The sequence below is a fragment of the Pelodiscus sinensis genome, chromosome 24 (genome assembly GCF_049634645.1).
Source record: "Pelodiscus sinensis isolate JC-2024 chromosome 24, ASM4963464v1, whole genome shotgun sequence".
Lineage (NCBI taxonomy): Eukaryota > Metazoa > Chordata > Testudines > Trionychidae > Pelodiscus > Pelodiscus sinensis.
This window is the reverse complement of record NC_134734.1, coordinates 12,255,976-12,268,374: the sequence shown is the minus strand read 5'-3', so window position 1 is coordinate 12,268,374 and position 12,399 is coordinate 12,255,976. Positions and strand designations below refer to the sequence as shown.

General features: G+C 45.2%; 1 protein-coding gene and 1 pseudogene across 1 annotated transcript in view; one reads left to right on the top strand and one right to left on the bottom strand.

The window, feature by feature from the left end:
- The window catches only part of LOC102443733 (uncharacterized), a 277,521-nt gene that overhangs the window by 53,007 nt on the left and 212,115 nt on the right, over positions 1-12,399 (bottom strand). The gene's annotated exons all lie outside the window — the stretch shown is intronic.
- Positions 808-6,413, top strand: LOC142819501 (uncharacterized; annotated as a pseudogene).

Genomic DNA, 12,399 nt, shown 5'->3' with positions numbered 1-12,399 from the left:
TTGGAGCATAAGCTTTCCTGGTCATGCATGCATCTGACGAAGTGGGTCTTTGACCATGAAAGCTTATGCTCCAACACTTCTGTTAGTCTATAGGGTGCCACAGGACGCCTCACTGCTTATTTAGAAGTTAGTGATTCATGCATAACAGAGGAATAATGATCCCTTCTCTAACTGTAATTTCCCTACCCCCCCCCCTTTTTTTTTGTAATAAGGTAATCAGTTACAAATACATGTCAGTTTTCTTTTAAGTTCTATTTCCACTAAATGATCCCTGTGTAAATGTGGATTACCCCCGCATAGGAGCCTTCCCCATCTGAAAATTCATTTTTGTCCAATGCTTCTGTTGTAAATGTTGGTGGAAGGGGCTCATGCTATGATGGAAGATATATGTTACGAATAGGGCCCTATCAAATTCATCACCATAAAAAACATGACAGACAGTGAAATCAGGCCTTGTGCGTTGGGATTCCTGTCATCAGGAGTGTCTGCTGGTGTGCGTTCCCAGTAGGCATGAACACAGCTAAATCCCTTATTAGAAGAGCAATCCTGCACCATTGAGAACATGGGGAGCTGGCCCAGTGTTTCCAGTGCTTTAAAATGGTCTGGGGTTAAAATAACAGCACTTTTTTTTGTGTGTCAAATGTCTCATGAATTCACCAGATTTCACATGCCTTCTTTCCCCTGAGCAGGGTTTTCAGTTTCCAAACCTGATGTCATCTCCCAGCTGGAGCAAGAAAAAGAGCCATTGTCTGCAGGGCTCAGAGGAAAGAGAGAATTTGAGAGGTGCCTACACAGGTGAGTGATCATTAAACCAACTCAGTGTCGAAGCAAACAGCTGGGATTCCTAACAAGGACCATGTGAACTTTGAGTTCTCAGCAGGAGTCTCATCCTCAGGACAGACACTGCTGGAGGCTTCCTACCCATCTTGAATGACTACTGATAGTAGCTGTCTCCTCAAACTTCCTTCTCCCTGAATGTTTGGATGGAAGTTGGATGCAGAAGTAATCCTCTCTTCTCTCCCTTTTAGGGAGGAGTTTGGGAAAATTCAGGCCTTGATTTTTTCCCCCATCTCTAGCTTTTCTTCTGGTTTGTTCTGTCCTTTTCCATTCCTGTTTCTGAGAGTTGATTGGGATTTGTATGTGTGTGTGTGTGTGTGTGGTTTTTTTCCATCTCAGCAGGTGTTGGGTTGGGTAGTGAGACCAGAGAGCAGAATCCTCAGAAGGAAGATGAAGAAATGGAACCACATTGGGCATTACTGCAAAGATGCAAAGAGAGAGTGTCTAGGAATTGTAAACAGGAAAAAGAGAGTCAGTACAGGCCAGAGAAGCAGCAGGGAAACCAGCCAACACAGAAAGTTGGTCAATCTGTTCATTATCAGGGAACTCAGAAATCCCACAAGAAAACTACAGCCCAGCAGATTATCCTCATGGGAGAGAAAAATAGCTCATGCACTGTGTGTGGGAATAAGTTCAGTAAGTACTCACACCTTATTAGACATCAGAGGATCAATACAGAGGAGAGAAACTATGAATGCTGTGAGTGCAGGAAAACCTTCACTGGCTGGTCCACCCTTATGTGCCATCAGAGAATCCATACAGAGGAGAAACCTTGTGCATGCTGTGAGTGCAGGAAAACCTTCACTAATTGCTCGACCTTTACTAGCCATAAGAGAATCCACACAGGGGAGAAACCCTATCTATGCTGCCAGTGCGGGGAAAACTTTGCTCGGAGCTCACATTTTATTCAACATCAAAGAATCCACACAGGAAAGAAACCCTATGAATTTAGTGATTATGGAAAAGCCTTTGCTCAGAGCTCAAGCCTTATTCAACATCAGAGGGTTTCTCCCCTGTGTGAACTCTATCTATGCTGCCACTGTGGGAAAAAGTTTGCTTGGAGCTCACATTTTATTCAACATCAGAGAATCCTACTGGGAAGAAACCCTATGAATGCTGTGAGTTTTGGAAAACCTTTGCTCAGTGATCAAACCTTACAGATCATCAGAAAATCCACACTAGAGTAACCCTGTGAATTTTATGAATGTGGCAAGTGCTTATATCAGAGCATATTCTTTATTGATTAGAGACACAGCAATAGAGAGAGAGAGAATAAAAACCAGGTCTAAAGCTGAGAAGGGTTTTTTTCCTTTTGCGAATTCAAATTACCCTATAGTGAAATTTAAGGCCTCATTTGTGTCCCTATGATCTTTCAGTTTTCCCAGCTGAGCTGTCTGCTTTACCCTCCTGTTGCATGCTTTTCCTTGGATGGGGGGAACAATTCTTTATAATCAACTTCTTTGTTCTGTGTCATGGAACTGCTCCCCAATAACAAGAATCTCCGTCAGCTACAGGTGGGGGAAGCAGGCATGATCTCAACAAAGAACAAGGAGAATAAATCTATTTGGACCTTAATTCCACCAAATTTAGGTAACCGCACGTAGGGATCTTTGTGTAAAAACAACTGCTTTTTCAATTTAAAAAAAGTCCTTTTGTAATGTCCATCATAATTCGGTAAATTTCCTGAAGACCTGACATAATTGCCATCACTTTTTCTTGCGTAAACAAATTTGGAGCGTTAAACTTATACTTTTCCTTACTACTGTCCTTAGCTAGTGGTGAAAGGCTATACTACCATTATAAAAAGGGTGCCTCTGGAGCAGAGGTGCCCCTCCCCCTGCTGCTCTGCTTGTTCCTGCAGCTCCTGTCCACTTCCTTGGATCTGTCCCTGGCCAGCTGCTCCGGGAAACTTCCCGTCTGCTATTTGGGGGGCAGGCAGGAGACAGAGGGACAATGATATGGTGTCTCCTGCCCCTCTACCCATGTACCCCATCTCTCCAGCCACAAGCATGCAGTGGGGTGGGATGGAAAGGACAAGGCTCACCAAGAGTGGAACATAACTGCTTTATTTCCAACTGGCAAGTGTGGCACTCTTAAAGGAGCAGCATGCAGACCCTCATGCATTCCTGGAGCTCACACATGGTCTTTTTCTATGCTCTGCCCCATACATACTTACATTGTTGTAACTTGTTAGTACTTCCTGCAATGCAAACATATTCTTTTCTTTCAATGTGCCGTTGTTGTAGATTTTGACTGGTCTGTGCATTTCATAATTTTATTTCTCTCTTCTGCTTACATTTAATTCTTTGGGTAGTGCATGCTAAAATGCCAAACGTGTGCTGCTTGAGCAATTATCATTACCTTTATTAACATATTGTGCTTTGTCATTCATTAATTAAAGTGGTACAATCAAATAAGAGTATCCTAGAATGTAATGTTAGCTTAGCGTGTGCTAACCTTAGTGTTGGTCGTTTAAAAACATGAGCTAAACACAGAACTTTAGACACTGGGTAGATGGAGGTCTCATATATTCAAATTATATCTTTAGTTTTATGTAAAATAACTTCAGTTTTTCATGAAAATAAATACAATTCCAACCAAGGTTCTTAGTTAGCTCCACACCCTCGTGGCTGCACAGCTGTTTTCTCAGCTCCATTCAAAAGTTCAGAACTCCCACCCAGGGAGCTCAGCTGAGTAACTGGGGATGGGGCGCTCATCCTCCCAGGGAGGAGGAGCAGAACCTACTACTACAAATGGAGGAGCTGGCTCCAGCCTCTACTCCGTTCATCCCCACTCCCTTCCTCACCAAAGGAGGGTCTATACTCTCTTGGGGTGAGCGAGTTCTCCAATCAGAGAGGCAGGAAGTACTTGGAGGATCATGTGACCCAGATGGTGTTGGAGTCGGAAGAACTGCCAGCTGAAGGGGAAGAGGGATCAGTGGTTCATTGCTTGCCACCAGCCCCGTGGAAAAAGCAGGGTAAATGAAAGGCAATGTTCCTTCATGAAGCTGTGCTGCCGCACAGTTGCACAGGAGATTAATCAGCCCTACTCCATAATTTTCAAATAATGGCAAACGGGAGGACTTCTTACTCCAACTCCTGTCAATCTCATTTTATGAGGAACAAGAGAAGTCAAAGGAACTGTGATCTTAATGTTTTTTTTAACTCTTGTGTTACTAATTAATACATAGTAAAATTGTGTTGCATTAAGGCCAGATCTTTGCTATCTGGTAGAGTTCTGGCTCTTATGAGTCAGAAATAGCAAGTACTAGATGTGATGCTAGCTGTTTTATAAGATGAAACCTCATTTGCAAGCTCTTTGGAACATGGATCTGTCCACAAAAAAAGCCATGTGTTAATTTGCTCGGGGCTTCTACGCTTTGAGCTGGTGACACACGCAGGCTGCGTCTACACTGGCATGATTTTGCGCAAATACTTTTAATGGAAAAGTTTTTCCGTTAAAAGTATTTGTGCAAGAGAGCGTCTACACTGGCATGTGCTTTTGCGCAAAAGCGTCCGTGCCGGTGTAGACGCTCTCTTGTGCAAGAAAGCTCCGATGGCCATTTTAGCCATTGTCCTTTCTTGCACAAGTAATTAACGTTGCCTGTCTACACTGGCCTCTTGTGCAAGAATACTTGTGCAAGAGGGCTTATCCCTGAGCGGGAGCGTCAGAGTATTTGCGCAAGAAGCACTGATTTTGTACATTAGAACATCAGTGTTCTTGCGCAAATACTCGCGGCCAGTGTAGACAGGTGGCAAGATTTTGCGTAAAAGTAGCCGCTTTTGCGCAAAATCTTGCCAATGTAGACAAAGCCGCAAGGTAAAAGTTTCACATCAGGAAAACTTCTATTTTTGAAGATCTGTTTCACTTGTATTTGTATAGCATGGATCCTAAACATTCCCCAGATTCACTCTTATGCAGTGTATGCCTTTTAATCTTTTTTCCAGCGACAGTAAATATTGAATTAATATCTGCAAGGAGAGCATGACTATTTCTGTTTGACTCAGATTTGTTTAGCGTCTGAAAGCTGAGCTATGAGTGGATGGTATTCATTTTGGTGTGTTTACTAGCTTGAGTTATTACAAAAGATAATACATGTAATCCAAGAGTAGTGTTCATTTTCCTTTTATTTGATTTTGTATTAAATAAACATAAGCATCCCTAGGGCAGTGGTCTGGCTGCTCCCAGAATGGGACTTGATCCCATGGCCCTATACACCCCAGGCAAGTAGCCCTTAGCCAACACCCCACCCTCAGAGGGTCCATTGTCCTGCCTTCCTTAATGCAGGAGCTTGTGTTGGTTGTCTGGATGCTCCCAGGATGGGTGGGACTTGGACTCACCACCCTTCACTCCCCAGGCAAATGCCTGATCCCCTCTGCCATTCTACCTCCCTAGCTTCAGGCTATCCCTTATCCTTAATTCAGGAGCCAGTTCCATCCCTGGAGCAGCCTGTATTGGCTGTTTCTAGTGTGGGAAAGACTCAAGCCCCCAACCCTGCACCCCCCAGGCAAATGTCCTAGCCCCTAGGCCACTCCGGAACCCACCTCACCTCCCTGCCTTCAGGGTGTCCCCTCCCACGACTCAGCACCCCTTGGCCCAAGACCAGAGCCTGCACTCCAACCCTCTACTTCAGCCTGGTGAAAGTGAACGAGATTCAGGGAGGAAGGGGGATGGAGTGAGCAGGGTGAGGCCTCAGAGAAGGATGGAGCAGGGGCAGGCCTCAGAAAAGAGGGGGAAGGAAGCTGGGCAAGAATCATGGTGTGACGTAGTGGGGGGCTGTCCATTCTTGTGGCCCTGGATCCATTCTGGTTTTGCATTCACTGGTTGCTGTGTTGTGCTGGGTGTGATCCCTACTGCCCTAGGCTGGTCTGGAGAGTGTGTCTGTGCCCAGCAGGGGATGGTCCCTGAAGGGAGACACGTAGGAAATGGCCCAGTCACCTGATACCTGGGCTAGCTGAAGGAATCTGAATAAAGCAACAGGCAGGGATGCTTGGGGGCAGTGGCCAGAGGGGGGGGAGTGACTGCAGCACTGCTGCATTTGGGGGAACATACAGGAATGTTAAATGTTTGGTTACAACAGGCACGGCCTCAACTAGCTCCATCAAAGCAAATGTATCTGGGCCTCCTCTTCACTAGGATTTTCCATTACTACAAGGATAGTTGTAAAGCTACAAAGCTACTGGTCCCTGTAAGGTGTGTACTTGTATGGCCAATCAGGAGAGATTCCCATGCTGCCCAGCTGATTAGCAGAGCGCCCACAGGTAGTTTTGTGTTTCTCCTGGTGGTGCACATTTGCACATGCCTCAGTGCACATAAAATTATTTCCCATGTGGATGGGAAAAAATCCACACATGGATGGAAAAGAGAAGCAGGAACATTGGATATAGCCCATGTATAGTTGCTGGGATTGTTTAGCACATTTACTCATAACCTCACCTATACTCCATGGCTACGTCTAGACTGGCATGATTTTCCGCAAATGCTTTTAACGGAAAAGTTTTCCGTTAAAAGCATTTGCGGAAAAGAGCATCTAAATTGGCACGGATGCTTTTCCGCAAAAGCACTTTTTGTGGAAAAGCGTCCGTGCCAATCTAGACGTGCTTTTGCGCAAAAAAGCCCCGATTGCCATTTTCGCGATTGGGGCTTTTTTGCGCAAAACAAATCTGAGCTGTCTTTTGCCTGAACGGGAGCCGCATAGTATTTCCGCAAGAAGCACTGATTTCTTACATGAGATCGTCAGTGTTCTTGCGGAAATTCAAGTGGCCAGTGTAGACAGCTGGCAAGTTTTTCTGCAAAAGCGTTGCGGAAAAACATGCCAGTCTAGACACAGTCCATCAGTTTTCCTTGTCAAAACAAGCATGGAGCATCTCCTTTCTACTGTTCCTCCCACAGCAAGGAGTTTCCGTCAGTCATCAAGTTCCCCTTTGTGCACAAGTTCCTATATATACATTTGCGTTCACGTTGCCGGGAGTTGTGTTGAACAGCTGTTATTTTTGTACCATTTTTTCATTTAAAATATATTTTTTCCTGCAATTTCTGTGACTCCCGAAGACAATGGGGCAGTGATCAGTTGCCTGTGAACCCTTCCCCCCCGAGAGGAATAAAGCTGTTTGCTCTTGGGCTATGTCTACACTGCAGGATTCTCGCGCAAGAACTGTTTTGCACAAGAGTTCTTGCGCAAAACGTCTTGTGCAAGAGTACATCCACACTGCCATGTGCTTTTGTGCAAGAGACATGCTTTTGCACAAGAGCATCCATGGCAGTGTGGACGCTCTCTTGCGCAAGAAAGCTCTGATGGCCATTTTAGCCATACGTGCCTGTCCACACTGCCTTCTTGTGCAAGAGCTCTTGCGCAAGAGGACATATTCCTCATGGGGAGAGGAATAACTCTTGCACAAGAAGCCCTCTTTTCTGATGCTTTACTGTGAATTTACTTGCGCAAGAACATGCATGCACTGTAGACACTCAGCAAGTTTTTGCGCTGCGAAAAAGCCTGTAGCGTAGACGTAGCCTTCGTGTCTGAGCTGACATCACTCCTATGCTATGCTGTGTCTCTGAGAAGCAATAAAACCTTTTACTCTACTGGCTGTGGATGGGGGTGCAGGGTCTGGGGCTCCCCAACACACTGTTACACCTGGTTAAAGCTCCCTCCCACCTCCCAAAATCTGAAATGGCGTGCTGGTGAGCCAAAAGTGCCCAGAGGGCTGCAGGTGGACTGTGGGCTCTGGCAAGATGCAGCCTTCTCCCCCTCCCCCATGTGACAGTGCAAAGCCTGCCTTGAACCATTCGGCAAGTATCAAGCACCAAAAGCCACAGCAGCAGCACAGAGGGGTGACTATACACCATATACCAGGCCACCCTTAATTCTGCTCTCCTCCTGGCAGCTGGCGTTACCTTCGTAACTGGGCACCTGGCCAGTACCCACCAATAGCAGACTGCCCGGCCAGTGTTTAATTTATGCCAGGGCTGAGCTGTAGCCTCTGACATCTTCAGTACAAATGAAACATTGTGGAAAGCAGAGGGAATGGGGTGGGAGGGAGCTCAGGGAGCCCTTGGGGGCCTGGAGTGATGTGGAGTGCCAAAATACAAGAGCACTGGGAGCAGTGTTCCCTGTAACTAGTCCTGCTAAATCAACCACCAATGTATCAATCTCAGAGCATCAATCCAGGATGTAGTGTAGATATAGGCTGGGAATGGCTGGCTCACTATAAAAAGCAATCGTCTCCCGCCCCCACTTGCGGTATCCTCACCTTCTCATCAGTTTTTGATGGTGGATTGTATCCTTCCTGATTTAATTGGCCTGATTAGCATTGGCCCTTCCCATAATAATGTAACACGCCTATCTTTGCATGTGTACAGTTCCCTGCCAAACTGAACTTTCCACTTCATGCATCTGAGGAAGTGGGTTCCAGCCCACCCAAGCTGATGCCCAGATAAATTTGTTAATCATCAATGTGCTATTCGCCTCCTTGGGGTTTTTGCTGAAACTAACATGCTGACCACTCTGAAACTTTCCCTGATTTATTTTTCTGACAAGCTCCTGCTCACCTCCAGTAGCTTTTTCAGTCACATGTTATGGGCTATTTGTTGCTGCTGGTCTTCATTTCCCATTCAGCCCCTTTCTCTGGGGAATCTGTGCCAGCTCTGGACGCCTGAAGCCTCTCCCACCCACCCAGCCGCACATGCCCCATGGCTCAGCATTGGCCTTGGGTGCCATATGGTGTTAATACCTGTTCTCCTTGCATCACAGATGGGTCTCCATTGCCGTAGGACGTGTGGAGGCATCATGCCATTGCACTGTGCAGCCATTCATGGCATGAGAATTTCTCAGAGCAGCGCCAGGCCAGGCACAAAACCCAAATGCTCAGCATGGCCCATGGCAGTCAGGCAGCTGGACTCTGCTACCGCGTAGCTCAAAGTCCATCCGTCTCCATTCACGATCCAGCCTGGTGCTGTTTATACCAACACACACTGTGAAATGAATCCCAAAGTCCCCTCTCATTAGCCTTAGAAATTCATGTAAACCATTTGTGACTCATTGGTAAGTTTAACTTCAGTGTTAATCACCAATTTGGGGAGAATCTGCTTTCCCTTTGTGTCCTGCTCTTGGCACTCACAGTGTGGGCCACCAGTAATGACAGAGCTAGCTCAGCAGTTTGGGCTGGCAGGCTTTTCCAGGTACTGGAAATGAGTGAACACTGCATAAGCTTGCGGACATTGTGCTTAAAAACATAAGACCGATCAGACTGGGTCAGAGCAAAGGTCTATCTAGCCCAGTTTCCTGTCTTCTGACAGTGGCCAATGCCAGGTGCTCCTGAGGGAATGAACAGAGCAGGGGCTCATCAAGAGCTCCCACCCCTGTCACCCATTCCCAGCTTCTGACAAAAAGAGGCAACAGGCACCATCCCTGCCCATCCTGGCTAAGAGTCATTGAGGCACCTATTCTCCATGAATTTATCTAGGGTTGGGTTTTTTTTGTAATGCTGTTCAAGTCCTGGTCTTCACAACATCCTCTGGCAAGGAGTTCCACAGGTTGACCATGTGTTGTGTGAAGAAACATTTCCTTTTGTTTTAGCTACCCATTAATTTCATTTGGTGATCTCTAGCTCCTGTGTTATGCTTCTTTCCCCTGAAGGGATGGGCCCAGGGATTCTAGTCTTTCTTACATGGCTTATACAAGAATGACCATACTTGGTCAAACCAATGGTCCATCTAGCCCAGCACGCAGCCTGAGAATGACCAGTGCCAGATGAGTCAAAGGGAATGAATAGAACAGGCTTGTTGACCCAAAAGGTAAAGAACTTCCACCCTTTCCATTAACTTCACTGTTGTCAATTCCAGCTTACCTCACCTCCCACAAGGTCTCAGGCAAATCAGGTGTAAGCCACTCCTTTTGATCCAGATGTTTCCCACTCCAGCTGAAATGAGGCAAACTTTGGCCACTGTCAATTTGGAAAAGGCCCACTTAACTCAGCAGCTGTCTCAAGGGATCCATTGTTATGATCCACGTGGAGCACCGACGTGTGAACCCAAAAGATAACAGATATGAAAGAAACGCAAGGCCAGGTTGGGAGAGGTTTTCATGGTCAGCCTGGGAGTTAAACAGCTGGGCACCTCAAAGGAAAAGTGGACTCAGCACCCATAAATAGAAGTGCTTTAAAGAACCAAATCAGCCTGCTTCCACCCCATTTTTAAATTTGAGCATATGCTGTCCAACGTGAGATTTTTGTTTTGCAAACAAGAAAAACTAGGAAACTTGTTACTCTACCTGGGAAAAAAGGTTACAAATCCCATCACAAGTAATATTCTTCTTAACAGACGGTTCATTATAAAGTTCATCAAAATAAATTCCATTTCAAACTGAAATAATGGCAGTCTCAGCTGGTTCTTTTTTTTCTCATATATGCAGTTTCTCTTACATATTTCCCAACCCTAATTCATTTGGAGTGAGGTTTAACTTTTCAGAATTAGCCACTATTTTCCATATAGTAAGAGAGGGCAGGTAGAGATCTAGACTCCTTTCAGCGTTACAAGCCTGGCTAGTTCCGTTGGTAGACCGTCAAATTTTTAATCTGAGGGTTCAAGTCCCTGGCCACGTGAAATGACCTTCTCCCCTCTGACCTCTCAAAGGGTACATCTAGACTACAGGATACTGTCGACAAAGCTTCTGTCGACAAAGACCATCTAGACTACATCCAGTTCTGTCGACAAAGCAAGTTGCTTTGTCGACGTGACCAAAGCTTGACGAACGGTGGCAAAAGCCACTCGCCAGCCCCGCACTGCGCATGCGCAAGACCCGTATTGCTCATGCGTGCGCTGGAAACAAGGGGCGACCGGCTGAAATCTACTCGCCACGGGCAAGTAGATTCAATGCTTTGTTGAGCCCTCGACATATGGCACTAACATAGCCCTTGTATAATGGCACTAACACCTCCTTATCCCTACTGGAAATACCTCGCCTAATACATCCCAAGATCGTATTAGCCTTTTTCACGGCCATGTCACAATGGCGGCTCATAGTCATTCTATAATCAACCAGGACTCCGAGGTCCTTCTCCTCCTCTGTTACTTCCAACTGATGTGTCCCCAGCTTATAACTAAAATGCTTGTTATTAATCCCTAAATGCATAACCTTACACTTCTCACTATTAAATTTCATCCTATTGCTATCACTCCAATTTACAAGATCATCCAGATCTTCCTGTATGATATCCCAATCCTTTTCTGAATTGGCAATAGCTCCCAACTTTGTGTCATCTGCAAATTTTATTAGGACACTTCCACTTTTGGTGCCAAGATCATCATATAATCAGTCGTATAATCAGTCTTTTACAGAACAATAATTAACTACATGTAAGTTCATTTTCTCTGGTGACAGTTTATTCAAAGATAACAAAATATACTCCTATGGATAAGTTTTCACTTAATTCCCATTTCTATCCAGCAAGCTTTGTGTGAAGTCATTCTCTTCAATAATTTAGGAGCCTCTGTGAGTTCATGACTCCCTGGGTCTTGTCACAGAGCAGGTCCTTTTGACCACAGCCTCACACGCGCATTGCCCATTCTGCCACACAAAGGCCCCTCACAGAAAATGTAGGCTGCTGCCACACTCTGAGAAAGCATAACTTGTAAGGGCAAAATTCAGCTTTCTGTGAACAGAATTTAACCTTGTAGGCATCTAAGAACAGGGAGGTGAGCATGAAAAGATAGAGCACAGCTGCAAGAGATAAATAAGACTCTCGACTAGTCCTTGAAGGTAGGGAGGTAGGCATAGGGAGATAAGACGCATGCCCACTGACCATGCCCACATGGGGCCATCAGGTGGGCATCATGAAAAATCCTATAGGGCACATTACCTTATTACCAGCCTATCAGGCCCAGCCAGGGAACAGACCCTAAGAAGGTACCAGATATCAGGTTATGTTATAAAAGACCCTCGACCCCTTTGTTCAGAGAGGTTCCGTGTATTGAAGGAATGTGTCTTTTTGCCTGGTTGAAGGATTGATCACTCTGAGGCTGCCTCCCCAGTCTTCGAGTCAAAGATGGGGTGCACGAATTCTGAGCATGCTCTGAGTTCTAGTGTGTCTTTACGCTTTTATTGTTACTGGATTTGTAAGTATTGCTTAAATATATTAGTTACTGATTTAGTTAATAGTTGAATTGTGTTAATTTCACTGTGTAAATCTGTAGAGTGTAATTGAGTTCTATCAACCACACTGTGTAAATTGTATAATCTTGTGTTGTGTAGTGGTGTTGTATTTAGGCCAAGTATAAGTGTTAGAAATAGAAACCTAGGAGTTAAGTTGTAGAGGTAGATTAATGACTAACTCCACCAGCTGCCCTAAAATAATCATAGAGGGGCTGGGCTGTGGACAGAGTTTTTATTATCATTATATTGGCTTTGTTTTTGTATTTTTTTGCTTGCATGCTGCGCTGCCTTAAGCGAACTAGAGATAGTGATTTAATATAGTCGAATTATAATCACAAAGTTTGTAATCAGTTAAGTGCAGTTTGGTTCAGTTTTCCCCTCCTGTAAAAGCATTAGGCAATTACTTGTTAAAA